Source organism: Taudactylus pleione, unplaced genomic scaffold (assembly GCF_031769625.1).
Source record: "Taudactylus pleione unplaced genomic scaffold, aTauple2 ptg002148l, whole genome shotgun sequence".
Classification (NCBI taxonomy): domain Eukaryota; kingdom Metazoa; phylum Chordata; class Amphibia; order Anura; family Myobatrachidae; genus Taudactylus; species Taudactylus pleione.
This window is the reverse complement of record NW_028286542.1, coordinates 857,234-874,563: the sequence shown is the minus strand read 5'-3', so window position 1 is coordinate 874,563 and position 17,330 is coordinate 857,234. Positions and strand designations below refer to the sequence as shown.

Here is a 17,330-nt window from a genome sequence, read left to right as displayed (position 1 = left end):
GATAATCAGGAGAGGGCACAGATGAGGCAGATCACCGTGTGTATAAGGGCAGGAAGGACAGATAATCAGGAGAGGGCACAGATGAGGCAGGTCACCCTGTGTATAAGGGCAGGAAGGACAGATAATCAGGAGAGAGCACAGATGAGGCAGATCACTCTGTGTATAAGGGCAGGAAGGATAGATAATCAGGAGAGGGCACAGATGAGGCAGATCACTGTGAATAAGGGCAGGAAGGACAGATAATCAGGAGAGGGCACAGATGAGGTAGATCACTCTGTGTATAAGGGCAGTGTAATCCGTGGGTTAATGGACAGATAATCAGGAGAGGGCACAGATGAGACAGATCACTGTGTGTATAAGGGCAGGAAGGACAGATAATCAGGAGAGGGCACAGATGAGGCAGATCACTGTGTGTATAAGGGCAGGAGGGACAGCTAATCAGGAGAGGGAACAGATGAGGCAGATCACTCTGTGTATAAGGGCAGGAGGGACAGCTAATCAGGAGAGGGCACAGATGAGGCAGATCACTGTGTGTATAAGGGCAGGAGGGACAGCTAATCAGGAGAGGGCACAGATAAGGCAGATCACTCTGTGTATAAGGGCAGGAGGGACAGATAATCAGGAGAGGGCACAGATGAGGCAGATCACTGTGTGTATAAGGGCAGGAAGGACAGATATTCAGGAGAGGGCACAGATGAGGCAGATCACTGTGTGTATAAGGGCAGGAAGGACAGATAATCGGGAGAGTGCACAGATGAGGCAGATCACTGTGTGTATAAGGGCAGGAAGGACAGATAATCAGGAGAGGTCACAGACGAGGCAGATCACTGTGTGTATAAGGGCAGGAAGGACAGATAATCAGGAGAGTGCACAGATGAGGCAGATCACTGTGTGTATAAGGGCAGGAAGGACAGATAATCAGGAGAGGGCACAGATGAGGCAGATCACTGTGTGTATAAGGGCAGGAAGGACAGATAATCGGGAGAGGGCACAGATGAGGCATATCACTGTGTGTATAAGGGCAGGAAGGACAGATAATCGGGAGAGGGCACAGATGAGGCAGATCACTGTGTGTATAAGGGCAGGAAGGACAGATAATCGGGAGAGGGCACAGATGAGGCAGATCACTGTGTGTATAACACCAGGAAGGACAGATAATCGGGAGAGGGCACAGATGAGGCAGATCACTGTGTGTATAAGGGCAGGAAGGACAGATAATCAGGAGAGGGAACAGATGAGGCAGATCACTGTGAATAAGGGCAGGAAGCACAGATAATCAGGAGAGGGCACAGATGAGGCAGATCACTGTGTATAAGGGCAGGAAGGACAGATAATAAGGAGAGGGCACAGATGAGGCAGATCACTGTGTATAATGGCAGGAAGGACAGATAATCAGGAGAGGGCACAGATGAGGCAGATCACTGTGAATTAGGGCAGGAAGGACAGATAATCAGGAGAGGGCACAGATGAGGCAGATCACTGTGTGTATAAGGGCAGGAAGGACAGATAATCAGGAGAGGGCACAGATGAGGCAGATCACTGTGTGTATAAGGGCACGAAGGACAGATAATCAGGAGAGGGGACAGATGAGGCAGATCACTCTGTGTATAAGGGCAGGAAGGACAGATAATCAGGAGAGGGCACAGATGAGGCAGATCACCGTGTGTATAAGGGCAGGAAGGACAGATAATCAGGAGAGGGCACAGATGAGGCAGGTCACCCTGTGTATAAGGGCAGGAAGGACAGATAATCAGGAGAGAGCACAGATGAGGCAGATCACTCTGTGTATAAGGGCAGGAAGGACAGATAATCCGGAGAGGGCACAGATGAGGCAGATCACTGTGTGTATAAGGGCAGGAAGGACAGATAATCAGGAGAGAGCACAGATGAGGCAGATCACTCTGTGTATAAGGGCAGGAAGGACAGATAATCAGGAGAGGGCACAGATGAGGCAGATCACTGTGTGTATAAGGGCACAGATGAGGCCGGTCACTGTGTGTATAAGGGCAGGAAGGACAGATAATCAGGAGAGGGCACAGATGAGGCCGATCTCTGTGTGTATAAGGGCAGGAAGGACAGATAATCAGTAGAGGGCCCAGATGAGGCAGATCACTGTGTATAAGGGCAGGAGGGACAGATAATCAGGAGAGGGCACAGATGAGGCAGATCACTGTGTGTATAAGGGCAGGAGGGACAGATAATCAGGAGAGGGCACAGATGAGGCAGATCACTCTGTGTATAAGGGCAGGAAGGACAGATAATCAGGAGAGGGAACAGATAAGGCAGATCACTATGTGTGTATAAGGGCAGGAAGGACATATAATCAGGAGAGGGAACAGATGAGGCAGATCACTCAGTGTATAAGGGCAGGAAGGACAGATAATCAGGAGAGGGCACAGATGAGGCTGATCTTTTTGTGTATAAGGGCAGGAAGGACAGATAATCAGGAGAGGGCACAGATGAGGCAGATCACTCTGTGTATATGGGCAGGAAGGACAGATAATCAGGAGAAGGCCCAGATGAGGCAGATCACTGTGTGTATAAGGGCAGGAAGGACAGATAATCAGGAGAGGGCCCAGATGAGGCAGATCACTGTGTGTATAAGTGCAGGAAGGACAGATAATCAGGAGAGGGCACAGATGAGGCAAATCACTGTGTGTATAAGGGCAGGAAGGACAGATAATCAGGAGTGGGCACAGATGAGGCAAATCACTGTGTGTATAAGGGCAGGAAGGACAGATAATCAGGAGAGGGCACAGATGAGGCAGATCACTGTGTGTATAAGGGCAGGAAGGACAGATAATCAGGAGAGGGCACAGATGAGGCAGATCACTGTGTGTATAAGGGCAGGAAGGACAGATAATCAGGAGAGGGCACAGATGAGGCAGATCACTGTGTGTATAAGGGCAGGAAGGATAGATAATCAGGAGAGGATACAGATGAGGAAGATCACTGTGTGTATAAGGGCAGGAAGGACATATAATCGGGAGAGGGCACCGATGAGGCAGATCACTGTGTGTATAAGGGCAGGAAGCACAGATAATCAGGAGAGGGCACAGATGAGGCAGATCACTGTGTGTATAAGGGCAGGAAGGACAGATAATCGGGAGAGGGCACAGATGAGGCAGATCACTGTGTGTATAAGGGCAGGAAGCACAGATAATCAGGAGAGGCAGATCACTGTGAGGCAGATCACTGTGTTTATAAGGGCAGGAAGGATAGATAATCAGGAGAGGATACAGATGAGGCAGATCACTGTGTGTATAAGGGCAGGAAGGACAGATAATCCGGAGAGGGCACAGATGAGGCAGATCACTGTGTGTATAAGGGCAGGAAGGACAGATAATCAGGAGAGAGCACAGATGAGGCAGATCACTCTGTGTATAAGGGCAGGAAGGACAGATAATCAGGAGAGGGCACAGATGAGGCAGATCACTGTGTGTATAAGGGCACAGATGAGGCCGGTCACTGTGTGTATAAGGGCAGGAAGGACAGATAATCAGGAGAGGGCACAGATGAGGCCGATCTCTGTGTGTATAAGGGCAGGAAGGACAGATAATCAGTAGAGGGCCCAGATGAGGCAGATCACTGTGTATAAGGGCAGGAGGGACAGATAATCAGGAGAGGGCACAGATGAGGCAGATCACTGTGTGTATAAGGGCAGGAGGGACAGATAATCAGGAGAGGGCACAGATGAGGCAGATCACTCTGTGTATAAGGGCAGGAAGGACAGATAATCAGGAGAGGGAACAGATAAGGCAGATCACTATGTGTGTATAAGGGCAGGAAGGACATATAATCAGGAGAGGGAACAGATGAGGCAGATCACTCAGTGTATAAGGGCAGGAAGGACAGATAATCAGGAGAGGGCACAGATGAGGCAGATCTTTTTGTGTATAAGGGCAGGAAGGACAGATAATCAGGAGAGGGCACAGATGAGGCAGATCACTCTGTGTATATGGGCAGGAAGGACAGATAATCAGGAGAAGGCCCAGATGAGGCAGATCACTGTGTGTATAAGGGCAGGAAGGACAGATAATCAGGAGAGGGCCCAGATGAGGCAGATCACTGTGTGTATAAGTGCAGGAAGGACAGATAATCAGGAGAGGGCACAGATGAGGCAAATCACTGTGTGTATAAGGGCAGGAAGGACAGATAATCAGGAGTGGGCACAGATGAGGCAAATCACTGTGTGTATAAGGGCAGGAAGGACAGATAATCAGGAGAGGGCACAGATGAGGCAGATCACTGTGTGTATAAGGGCAGGAAGGACAGATAATCAGGAGAGGGCACAGATGAGGCAGATCACTGTGTGTATAAGGGCAGGAAGGACAGATAATCAGGAGAGGGCACAGATGAGGCAGATCACTGTGTGTATAAGGGCAGGAAGGATAGATAATCAGGAGAGGATACAGATGAGGAAGATCACTGTGTGTATAAGGGCAGGAAGGACAGATAATCGGGAGAGGGCACCGATGAGGCAGATCACTGTGTGTATAAGGGCAGGAAGCACAGATAATCAGGAGAGGGCACAGATGAGGCAGATCACTGTGTGTATAAGGGCAGGAAGGACAGATAATCGGGAGAGGGCACAGATGAGGCAGATCACTGTGTGTATAAGGGCAGGAAGCACAGATAATCAGGAGAGGCAGATCACTGTGAGGCAGATCACTGTGTTTATAAGGGCAGGAAGGATAGATAATCAGGAGAGGATACAGATGAGGCAGATCACTGTGTGTATAAGGGCAGGAGGGACAGATAATCAGGAGAGGGCACAGATGAGGCAGATCACTGTGTGTATAAGGGCAGGAAGGACAGATAATCAGGAGAGGGCACAGATGAGGCAGATCACTGTGTGTATATGGGCAGGAAGGACAGATAATCAGGAGAGGGCACAGATGAGGCAGATCACTGTGTGTATAAGGGCAGGAGGGACAGATAATCAGGAGAGGGCACAGATGAGGCAGATCACTCTGTGTATAAGGGCAGGAAGGACAGATAATCAGGAGAGGGAACAGATAAGGCAGATCACTATGTGTGTATAAGGGCAGGAAGGACATATAATCAGGAGAGGGCACAGATGAGGCAGATCACTCTGTGTTTAAGGGCAGGAGGGACAGATAATCAGGAGAGGGCACAGATGAGGCAGATCACTCTGTGTATAAGGGCAGGAAGGACAGATAATCAGGAGAGGGCACAGATGAGGCAGATCACTGTGTGTATAAGGGCAGGAAGGACAGATAATCAGGAGAGGGCACAGATGAGGCAGATCACTCTGTGTATAAGGGCAGGAAGGACAGATAATCAGGAGAGGGCACAGATGAGGCAGATCACTGTATATAACGGCAGGAAGGACAGATAATCAGGAGAGGGCACAGATGAGGCAGATCACTGTGTGTATAAGGGCAGGAAGGACAGATAATCAGGAGAGGGCACAGATGAGGCAGATCTCTGTGTGTATAAGGGCAGGAAGGGCAGATAATCAGGAGAGGGCACAGATGAGGCAGATCACTGTGTGTATAAGGGCAGGAAGGACAGATAATAAGGAGAGGACACAGATGAGGCAGATCACTGTGTTTATAGGGGCAGGAAGGACAGATAATCAGGAGAGGGCACAGATGAGGCAGATCACTGTGTGTATAAGGGCAGGAAGGACAGATAATCAGGAGAGGGCACAGATGAGGCAGATCACTATGTGTATAAGGGCAGGAAGGACAGATAATCAGGAGAGGACACAGATGAGGCAGATCACTGTGTGTATAAGGGCAGGAAGGACAGATAATCAGGGGAGGGCTCAGATGAGGCAGATCACTCTGTGTATAAGGGCAGGAAGAACAGATAATAAGGAGAGGGCCAAGATGAGGCAGATCACTGTATGTATAAGGGCAGTAAGGACAGATAATCAGGAGAGGGCACAGATAAGGCAGATCACTGTGAATAAGGGCAGGAAGGACAGATAAGCAGGAGAGGGCACAAATGAGGCAGATCACTGTGTGTATAAGGGCAGGAAGGACAGCTAATCAGGAGAGGGCACAGATGAGGCAGATCACTCAGTGTATAAGGGCAGGAAGGACAGATAATCAGGAGAGGGCACAGATGAGGCAGATCACTGTGTGTATAAGGGCAGGAAGGACAGATAATCAGGAGAGGGCACAGATGAGGCAGATCACTGTGAATAAGGGCAGGAAGGATAGATAAGCAGGAGAGGGCACAAATGAGGCAGATCACTGTGTGTATAAGGGCAGGAAGGACAAATAATCAGGAGAGGGCACAGATGAGGCAGATCACTGTGTGTATAAGGGCAGGAAGAACCGATAATCGGGAGAGGGCACAGATGAGGCAGATCACTGTGTGTATAAGGGCAGGAAGGACAGATAATCAGGAGAGGGCACAGATAAGGCAGATCACTGTGTGTATAAGGGCAGGAAGGACAGATAATCAGGAGAGGGCACAGATGAGGCAGATCACTGTGTGTTTAAGGCAGGAAGGACAGATAATCAGGAGTGGGCACAGATGAGGCAGATCACTGTGTGTATAAGGGCAGGAAGGACAGATAATCAGGAGAGGGCACAGATGAGGCAGATCTCTGTGTGTATAAAGGCAGGAAGGACAGATAATCAGGAGAGGGCACAGATGAGGCAGATCACTGTGTGTATAAGGGCAGGAGGGAGAGATAATCAGGAGAGGGCACAGATGAGGCAGATCACTGTGTATAAGGGCAGGAAGGACAGATAATCAGGAGAGGGCACAGATGAGACAGATCACTGTGAATAAGGGCAGGAAGGACAGATAATCAGGAGAGGGCACAGATGAGGCAGATCACTATGTATATAAGGGCAGGAAGGACAGATAATCAGAAGAGGGCACAGATGAGGCAGATCACTGTGTGTATAAGGGCAGGAAGGATAGATAATCAGGAGAGGGCACAGATGAGGCAGATCACTGTGAATAAGGGCAGGAAGGACAGATAATCAGGAGAGGGCACAGATGAGGTAGATCACTCTGTGTATAAGGGCAGTGTAATCGGTGGGTTAATGGACAGATAATCAGGAGAGGGCACAGATGAGGCAGATCACTGTGTGTATAAGGGCAGGAAGGACAGATAATCAGGAGAGGGCACAGATGAGGCAGATCACTGTGTGTATAAGGGCAGGAGGGACAGCTAATCAGGAGAGGGAACAGATGAGGCAGATCACTCTGTGTATAAGGGCAGGAGGGACAGCTAATCAGGAGAGGGCACAGATGAGGCAGATCACTGTGTGTATAAGGGCAGGAGGGACAGCTAATCAGGAGAGGGCACAGATAAGGCAGATCACTCTGTGTATAAGGGCTGGAGGGACAGATAATCAGGAGAGGGCACAGATGAGGCAGATCACTGTGTGTATAAGGGCAGGAAGGACAGATATTCAGGAGAGGGCACAGATGAGGCAGATCACTGTGTGTATAAGGGCAGGAAGGACAGATAATCGGGAGAGGGCACAGATGAGGCAGATCACTGTGTGTATAAGGGCAGGAAGGACAGATAATCGGGAGAGGGCACAGATGAGGCAGATCACTGTGTGTATAAGGGCAGGAAGGACAGATAATCAGGAGAGGGCACAGATGAGGCAGGTCACTGTATGTATTAGGGCAGGAAGGACAGATAATCAGGAGAGGGCACAGATGAGGCAGATCACCATGTGTATAAGGGCAGGAAGGACAGATAATCAGGAGAGAGCACAGATGAGGCAGATCACTGTGTGTATAAGGGCAGGAAGGACAGATAATCCGGAGAGGACACCGATGAGGCAGATCACTGTGTGTATAAGGGCAGGAAGGACAGATAATCAGGAGAGGGCACAGATGAGGCAGATCACTGTGTATAAGGGCAGGAAGGACCGATAATCAGGAGAGGGCACAGATGAGGCAGATCACTGTGTGTATAAGGGCAGGAAGGACAGATAATCAGGAGAGGGCACAGATGAGGCAGATCACTGTGTGTAGAAGGGCAGGAAGGACAGATAATCAGGAGAGGGCACAGATGAGGCAGATCACTGTGTGTATAAGGGCAGGAAGGACAGATAATCAGGAGAGGGCACAGATGAGGCAGATCACTGTGTGTATAAGGGCAGGAAGGACAGATAATCGGGAGAGGGCACAGATGAGGCAGATCACTGTGTGTATAACGCCAGGAAGGACAGATAATCAGGAGAGGGCACAGATGAGGCAGATCACTGTGTGTATAAGGGCAGGAAGGACAGATAATCAGGAGAGGGCACAGATGAGGCAGATCACTCTGTGTATAAGGTCAGGAAGGACAGATAATCCAGAGAGGGCACAGATGAGGCAGATCACTGTGTGTATAAGGGCAGGAAGGACAGATAATCAGGAGAGGGCACAGATGAGGCAGATCACTGTGTATAAGGGCAGGAAGGACCGATCATCAGGAGAGGGCACAGATGAGGCAGATCACTGTGTGTATAAGGGCAGGAAGGACAGATAATCAGGAGAGTGCACAGATGAGGCCGATCACTGTGTGTATAAGGGCAGGAAGGACAGATAATCGGGAGAGGGCACAGATGAGGCAGATCACTGTGTGTATAAGGGCAGGAAGGACAGATAATCGGGAGAGGGCACAGATGAGGCAGATCACTGTGTGTATAACGCCAGGAAGGACAGATAATCGGGAGAGGGCACAGATGAGGCAGATCACTGTGTGTATAAGTGCAGGAAGGACAGATAATCAGGAGAGGGCACAGATGAGGCAGATCACTGTGAATAAGGGCAGGAAGCACAGATAATCAGGAGAGGGCACAGATGAGGCAGATCACTGTGTATAAGGGCAGGAAGGACAGATAATAAGGAGAGGGCACAGATGAGGCAGATCACTGTGTATAAGGGCAGGAAGGACAGATAATCAGGAGAGGGCACAGATGAGGCAGATCACTGTGAATAAGGGCAGGAAGGACAGATAATCAGGAGAGGGCACAGATGAGGCAGATCACTGTGTGTATAAGGGCAGGAAGGACAGATAATCAGGATAGGGGACAGATGAGGCAGATCACTCTGTGTATAAGGGCAGGAAGGACAGATAATCAGGAGAGGGCACAGATGAGGCAGATCACCGTGTGTATAAGGGCAGGAAGGACAGATAATCAGGAGAGGGCACAGATGAGGCAGATCACTGTGTGTATAAGGGCAGGAAGGACAGATAATCGGGAGAGGGCACAGATGAGGCAGATCACTGTGTGTATAAGGGCAGGAAGCACAGATAATCAGGAGAGGCAGATCACTGTGAGGCAGATCACTGTGTGTATAAGGGCAGGAAGGATAGATAATCAGGAAAGATTACAGATGAGGCAGATCAATGTGTGTATAAGGGCAGGAGGGACAGATAATCAGGAGAGGGCACAGATGAGGCAGATCACTCTGTGTTTAAGGGCAGGAGGGACAGATAATCAGGAGAGGGCACAGATGAGGCAGATCACTGTGTGTATAAGGGCAGGAAGAACAGATAATAAGGAGAGGGCCAAGATGAGGCAGATCACTGTATGTATAAGGGCAGTAAGGACAGATAATCAGGAGAGGGCACAGATAAGGCAGATCACTGTGAATAAGGGCAGGAAGGACAGATAAGCAGGAGAGGGCACAAATGAGGCAGATCACTGTGTGTATAAGGGCAGGAAGGACAGCTAATCAGGAGAGGGCACAGATGAGGCAGATCACTCAGTGTATAAGGGCAGGAAGGACAGATAATCAGGAGAGGGCACAGATGAGGCAGATCACTGTGTGTATAAGGGCAGGAAGGACAGATAATCAGGAGAGGGCACAGATGAGGCAGATCACTGTGAATAAGGGCAGGAAGGATAGATAAGCAGGAGAGGGCACAAATGAGGCAGATCACTGTGTGTATAAGGGCAGGAAGGACAAATAATCAGGAGAGGGCACAGATGAGGCAGATCACTGTGTGTATAAGGGCAGGAAGAACCGATAATTGGGAGAGGGCACAGATGAGGCAGATTACTGTGTGTATAAGGGCAGGAAGGACAGATAATCAGGAGAGGGCACAGATGAGGCAGATCACTGTGTGTATAAGGGCAGGAAGGACAGATAATCAGGAGAGGGCACAGATGAGGCAGATCACTGTGTGTATAAGGGCAGGAAGGACAGATAATCAGGAGAGGGCACAGATGAGGCAGATCCCTGTGTGTATAAGGGCAGGAAGGACAGATAATCAGGAGAGGGCACAGATGAGGCAGATCTCTGTGTGTATAAAGGCAGGAAGGACAGATAATCAGGAGAGGGCACAGATGAGGCAGATCACTGTGTGTATAAGGGCAGGAGGGAGAGATAATCAGGAGAGGGCACAGATGAGGCAGATCACTGTGTATAAGGGCAGGAAGGACAGATAATCAGGAGAGGGCACAGATGAGACAGATCACTGTGAATAAGGGCAGCAAGGACAGATAATCAGGAGAGGGCACAGATGAGGCAGATCACTATGTATATAAGGGCAGGAAGGACAGATAATCAGGAGAGGGCACAGATGAGGCAGATCACTGTGTGTATAAGGGCAGGAAGGATAGATAATCAGGAGAGGGCACAGATGAGGCAGATCACTGTGAATAAGGGCAGGAAGGACAGATAATCAGGAGAGGGCACAGATGAGGTAGATCACTCTGTGTATAAGGGCAGTGTAATCGGTGGGTTAATGGACAGATAATCAGGAGAGGGCACAGATGAGGCAGATCACTGTGTGTATAAGGGCAGGAAGGACAGATAATCAGGAGAGGGCACAGATGAGGCAGATCACTGTGTGTATAAGGGCAGGAGGGACAGCTAATCAGGAGAGGGAACAGATGAGGCAGATCACTCTGTGTATAAGGGCAGGAGGGACAGCTAATCAGGAGAGGGCACAGATGAGGCAGATCACTGTGTGTATAAGGGCAGGAGGGACAGCTAATCAGGAGAGGGCACAGATAAGGCAGATCACTCTGTGTATAAGGGCAGGAGGGACAGATAATCAGGAGAGGGCACAGATGAGGCAGATCACTGTGTGTATAAGGGCAGGAAGGACAGATATTCAGGAGAGGGCACAGATGAGGCAGATCACTGTGTGTATAAGGGCAGGAAGGACAGATAATCGGGAGAGGGCACAGATGAGGCAGATCACTGTGTGTATAAGGGCAGGAAGGACAGATAATCGGGAGAGGGCACAGATGAGGCAGATCACTGTGTTTATAAGGGCAGGAAGGACAGATAATCAGGAGAGGGCACAGATGAGGCAGATCACTGTGTATAAGGGCAGGAAGGACCGATAATCAGGAGAGGGCACAGATGAGGCAGATCACTGTGTGTATAAGGGCAGGAAGGACAGATAATCAGGAGAGGGCACAGATGAGGCAGATCACTGTGTGTATAAGGGCAGGAAGGACAGATAATCAGGAGAGGGCACAGATGAGGCAGATCACTGTGTGTATAAGGGCAGGAAGGACAGATAATCAGGAGAGGGCACAGATGAGGCAGATCACTGTGTGTATAAGGGCAGGAAGGACAGATAATCGGGAGAGGGCACAGATGAGGCAGATCACTGTGTGTATAACGCCAGGAAGGACAGATAATCAGGAGAGGGCACAGATGAGGCAGATCACTGTGTGTATAAGGGCAGGAAGGACAGATAATCAGGAGAGGGCACAGATGAGGCAGATCACTCTGTGTATAAGGTCAGGAAGGACAGATAATCCGGAGAGGGCACAGATGAGGCAGATCACTGTGTGTATAAGGGCAGGAAGGACAGATAATCAGGAGAGGGCACAGATGAGGCAGATCACTGTGTATAAGGGCAGGAAGGACCGATCATCAGGAGAGGGCACAGATGAGGCAGATCACTGTGTGTATAAGGGCAGGAAGGACAGATAATCAGGAGAGTGCACAGATGAGGCAGATCACTGTGTGTATAAGGGCAGGAAGGACAGATAATCGGGAGAGGGCACAGATGAGGCAGATCACTGTGTGTATAAGGGCAGGAAGGACAGATAATCGGGAGAGGGCACAGATGAGGCAGATCACTGTGTGTATAACGCCAGGAAGGACAGATAATCGGGAGAGGGCACAGATGAGGCAGATCACTGTGTGTATAAGGGCAGGAAGGACAGATAATCAGGAGAGGGCACAGATGAGGCAGATCACTGTGAATAAGGGCAGGAAGCACAGATAATCAGGAGAGGGCACAGATGAGGCAGATCACTGTGTATAAGGGCAGGAAGGACAGATAATAAGGAGAGGGCACAGATGAGGCAGATCACTGTGTATAAGGGCAGGAAGGACAGATAATCAGGAGAGGGCACAGATGAGGCAGATCACTGTGTATAAGGGCAGGAAGGACAGATAATCAGGAGAGGGCACAGATGAGGCAGATCACTGTGTGTATAAGGGCAGGAAGGACAGATAATCAGGAGAGGGCACAGATGAGGCAGATCACTGTGTGTATAAGGGCAGGAAGGACAGATAATCAGGAGAGGGCACAGATGAGGCAGATCACTGTGTGTATAAGGGCAGGAAGGACAGATAATCAGGAGAGGGCACAGATGAGGCAGATCACTGTGTGTATAAGGGCAGGAAGGACAGATAATCAGGAGAGGGCACAGATGAGGCAGATCACTGTGTATATAAGGGCAGGAAGGACAGATAATCAGGAGAGGGCACAGATGAGGCAGATCACTGTGTGTATAAGGGCAGGAAGCACAGATAATCAGGAGAGGGCACAGATGAGGCAGATCACTGTGTGTATAAGGGCAGGAAGGACAGATAATCGGGAGAGGGCACAGATGAGGCAGATCACTGTGTGTATAAGGGCAGGAAGCACAGATAATCAGGAGAGGCAGATCACTGTGTGTATAAGGGCAGGAGGGACAGATAATCAGGAGAGGGCACAGATGAGGCAGATCACTGTGTGTATAAGGGCAGGAAGGACAGATAATCGGGAGAGGGCACAGATGAGGCAGATCACTGTGTGTATAAGGGCAGGAAGCACAGATAATCAGGAGAGGCAGATCACTGTGTGTATAAGGGCAGGAGGGACAGATAATCAGGAGAGGGCACAGATGAGGCAGATCACTGTGTGTATAAGGGCAGGAAGGATAGATAATCAGGAGAGGATACAGATGAGGAAGATCACTGTGTGTATAAGAGCAGGAAGGACAGATAATCGGGAGAGGGCACAGATGAGGCAGATCACTGTGTGTATAAGGGCAGGAAGCACAGATAATCAGGAGAGGGCACAGATGAGGCAGATCACTGTGTATAAGGGCAGGAAGGACAGATAATCAGGAGAGGGCACAGATGAGGCAGATCACTGTGTGTATAAGGGCAGGAAGGACAGATAATCGGGAGAGGGCACAGATGAGGCAGATCACTGTGTGTATAAGGGCAGGAAGCACAGATAATCAGGAGAGGCTGATCACTGTGAGGCAGATCACTGTGTGTATAAGGGCAGGAAGTACAGATAATCAGGAGAGGATACAGATGAGGCAGATCACTGTGTGTATAAGGGCAGGAAGGACAGATAATCGGGAGAGGGCACAGATGAGGCAGATCACTGTGTGTATGAGGGCAGGAAGGACAGATAATCAGGAGAGGGCACAGATGAGGCAGATCACTGTGTGTATGAGGGCAGGAAGGACAGATAATCAGGAGAGGGCACAGATGAGGCAGATCACTGCAGTGGCGTCCCTCCCCACGGTGACACCCGGTGCGGGGAGGGACACCATGCGCGCGGCACCTGCCAAAATGGGGGCGTGGTCTTCGGGAGGATGTGTGTCGGGGGCGTGGCCTCGCATGTCGGGCCTTCGAGAGGGGCATGGCCTCGCGGCGCGGACCCGGCCCGTGGATAACAAAATGATACATTAGGTATCAATGGGGTCACGGTGGTGCCGGCGGGGGGTGCAGGAGGTGCGGGCATGGGCAGTGCCGGCTCCCTCACTGACAGGAGCCGAGTGCTGCACTTAATACTATAGTGCAGCACCCGGCTCCTGTCACTGAGGGGGATCGTGCACCTTGGTGTCACCCCTCGGCGGGTGACACCCGGGTGCGGGCCGCACCCCCCGCACCCGCCTTGTGACGCCACTGGATCACTGTGTGTATAAGGGCAGGAAGAACAGATAATTAGGAGAGGGCACAGATGAGGCAGACACTGTGTGTATAAGGGCAGGAAGGACAGATAATCAGGAGAGGGCACAGATGAGGCAGATCAGTCTGTGTATAAGGGCACATTGCCTCTGCTCCTCTGCATATTTCCTCTGCCTCTGTGCAAGTTACTTCCGCACCTCTGCACGCTACCTCGGGCCCTCTGCACATTACCTCCATGCCCCTCTGCACGTTATCTTCGCCCCTGTGCACGTTACTTCCTCCCCTCTGCACGCTACCTCGTGCCCTCTGCACAGTACTTCTGCCTCTCTGCACCTTAACTCCACCCCTCTGCACGTTACCTCCACCCCTCTGCACATTACCTCCGCCCGTCTGCACGTTACCTCTGCCCCTCTGCATGTTACCTCAGGCCCTCTGCACGTTACTTCTGCCTCTCTGCACGTCCCAGGTGTATTGGTTGCGCCTTTTTTTTTCCCCATCTGAAAATCCTGTAACAAAATCTAACAGGAGTATAATTTGCATTTCAGCTTTTCCTGCCAGAGCGGATGATTACTTCCATTGATGTAATTAGTGCAGCAGGTATAGCAGAGTGTACAGCTTGTTCCCAGAGCCTCCTATGATGCTGTGTTCTGGGCTGTTAATAGTCTGGACCCCCTACAATGTCTGAGAGGCTGTGAGGCCGCCCCGACTCTTTCTGCTGTTGTTCTTCCTCCCACTCTCTCGCTCTCTCCATCTGAGTCCTGCCGGGTCTTTGTTCCTCCTAATTGTCGGCCTCCTTCTCCTCCCCCTCTATGTCACTGTGGTCGTGCTGGTTCCTCCGCTCACTCATAGTTTCCCATTTTATGAAGAATTCGCCTTATAGTTACCTTCAATTTCTATCTGGAAAAGCTGAAACTCTTATAGCTGCAGTGATTGTATCCCTGCATTCTGGCCCTGCATTCTGGCCCATAGCCAGCTCCCCACCCCCACATGGCTAAGATGGCGGCCACGGCATGGAACGGGTAAACTCTCGTGCCACAGTGCCATTTTTAAATATACCAATTGGTGCTAGGTACCACTTTCGAAGGTATTACCGGTGCCAGGTGCCATGTGTTTTTATGGTGAGTTATGCAATCGTGTCATTTTGGCCCTGCCCCTGCTACACAATGGCAGGATTTTTGGCACAGTGAAGCAGTGAATCGCGTCATCAGCCATCCCTGCTGCGGGGGTTTCTATTGCAACTTCAGCGGGTCTAGAGGGTTCATTGGGTCACAGGGAGGCTTCCCTGCTTTTCTGGGGGGCTGGGAGTGACACCCAATTTCCAGGAGAGTCCCGGCTGAATCAAGAGGGAAAGTATGAATAAGTCACCGCAACAGGAACATAGTGCTGGGCTGCAAACTAACCTCTGGCAACTGAGAGCCATGACATGACGGGTTACCCCCGATGCACTGTGCAGGACATGACGGGTTACCCCCGGTGCACTGTGCAGGACATGACGGGTTACCCCCGGGGCACTGTGCAGGACATGACGGGTTACCCCCGGTGCACTGTGCAGGACATGACGGGTTACCCCCAGTGCACTATGCAGGACATGACGGGTTACCCCCAGGGCACTGTGCAGGACATGATGGGTTACCCCCAGGGCACTGTGCAGGACAGTATTGGGGAGTAGCTACAGTACCACCAGCACTGAATGGTTAATGTTCCAGCACTGGGGCCAGTGTAATACTGAATAACTATTAAATAAGATGTATTTTGCTGTAGGGCTCTGCAGCTCTGCCTTGGAATGTGAGTACATATATATTTTACAGGGTGTTTAACATAATTACTTGTATATATATATAAAAGTAAATTGCACTTACCTTTTTTCCCTGCTGGACTATGGAAACCCGTAATAACTTTCCCCTGTAGCCTCATGACCTAGGGGGGGAATTAAGGGCCTGATTCAGAGTTGGGAATAGAGATCTCTCTCAACTGATCATCTTGGTGACACCAGGCTGCACTGAAAGGTGGGCAGATTTAAACTGTGCAGAGAGATTAAAGGCCCCCATACATCAGAGATTGATTGCAGCAATCGTGCAATTTGCAATCGATTGTGTATAAAAATCTTTCCCTTTTTCAAATTCTGCAATCGGTTGAAAAAGGGAAAGATTTTTATACACAATCGATTGCAAATTGCACGATTGCTGCAATCAATCTCTGATGTATGGGGGTCTTTAGATTTGGGAGGGAGGTTTCCAAACTGACATGTAAATTGTAAAGTAATAGTAAAACTGTGCAGTATTTGTGGGTTACATGCAATAGCAGCCAGTATTTACCCTGCATGCAAAAAATGTATGTATTTACACCCCTTGCATTGCAACATGGTTTGTCCAGGTTCACAGCTAAGAGCTATTTCTCTCTACTCCCAAAGTTGTATCTGGCCCTAAATTAGGTGCGAGAATAGGAGACGTCCCGTTCTTGATGGGTTTTCCTATAAGTGCAGGATATTTGCTATTCAATTAGGAGCAGGATTTTTAATTTTTTGAGCACTGGGAGGTTTTTTGCACCTCCAGAGCATGACCAATGTATCCTAAAATCCATATGTTTAGGAAAGAGGGGTGGGAATTGCTCTGGGACCCCTGCACCCCCCCCTCCCCTAATGACTAATTAGACAATTGTAAGTTTCCAATTAGCTTAATTAGGGGTCTATTTACTAAGCAGTGTTAGGAGACAGAGTGAAAAGTGATAAGGTGCCAGCCAATCAGCTCCCAACTGTCATTTTTCAAACACAGCCTGTGAGATGTCAGTTAGGAGCTGATTGGCTGGTATCTTATCACTTTCTTATCACTTTTCACTCTGTCTCCTAACACTGCTTAGTAAATAGACCCCTTAGTCAGTAATTACCTTCCGAAGCGGTGTATATTCCCTCCAGCATCGGGACCCAGTCTCCTGCAGCAGCGGTGTGTGTAAGTATGTTGTGTGAGTGTTTGTAAGTATGTTGTGTGAGTGTGTGGAAGTATGTTGTGTGAGTGTGTGGAAGTATGTTGTGTGAGTGTGTGGAAGTATGTTGTGGAAGTATGTTGTGTGAGTGTGTGGAAGTATGTTGTGTGAGTGTGTGGAAGTATGTTGTGTGAGTGTGTGGAAGTATGTTGTGTGAGTGTGTGGAAGTATGTTGTGTGAGTGTGTGGAAGTATGTTGTGTGAGTGTGTGGAAGTATGTGTTTTAAGTGTCTGTGTGACCCCAAT

At 49.8% G+C, this 17,330-nt stretch overlaps 1 protein-coding gene across 1 annotated transcript in view; it reads right to left on the bottom strand.

The window, feature by feature from the left end:
- The window catches only part of FNDC4 (fibronectin type III domain containing 4), a gene marked incomplete at its 3' end in the record, with an annotated part of 168,598 nt that extends 152,552 nt beyond the window's left edge, over positions 1-16,046 (bottom strand). Inside the window, exon 1 of the mRNA XM_088465812.1 lies at positions 15,966-16,046. The remainder of the gene's footprint in view (positions 1-15,965) is intronic.
- Positions 16,047-17,330: the final 1,284 nt, after the last annotated feature.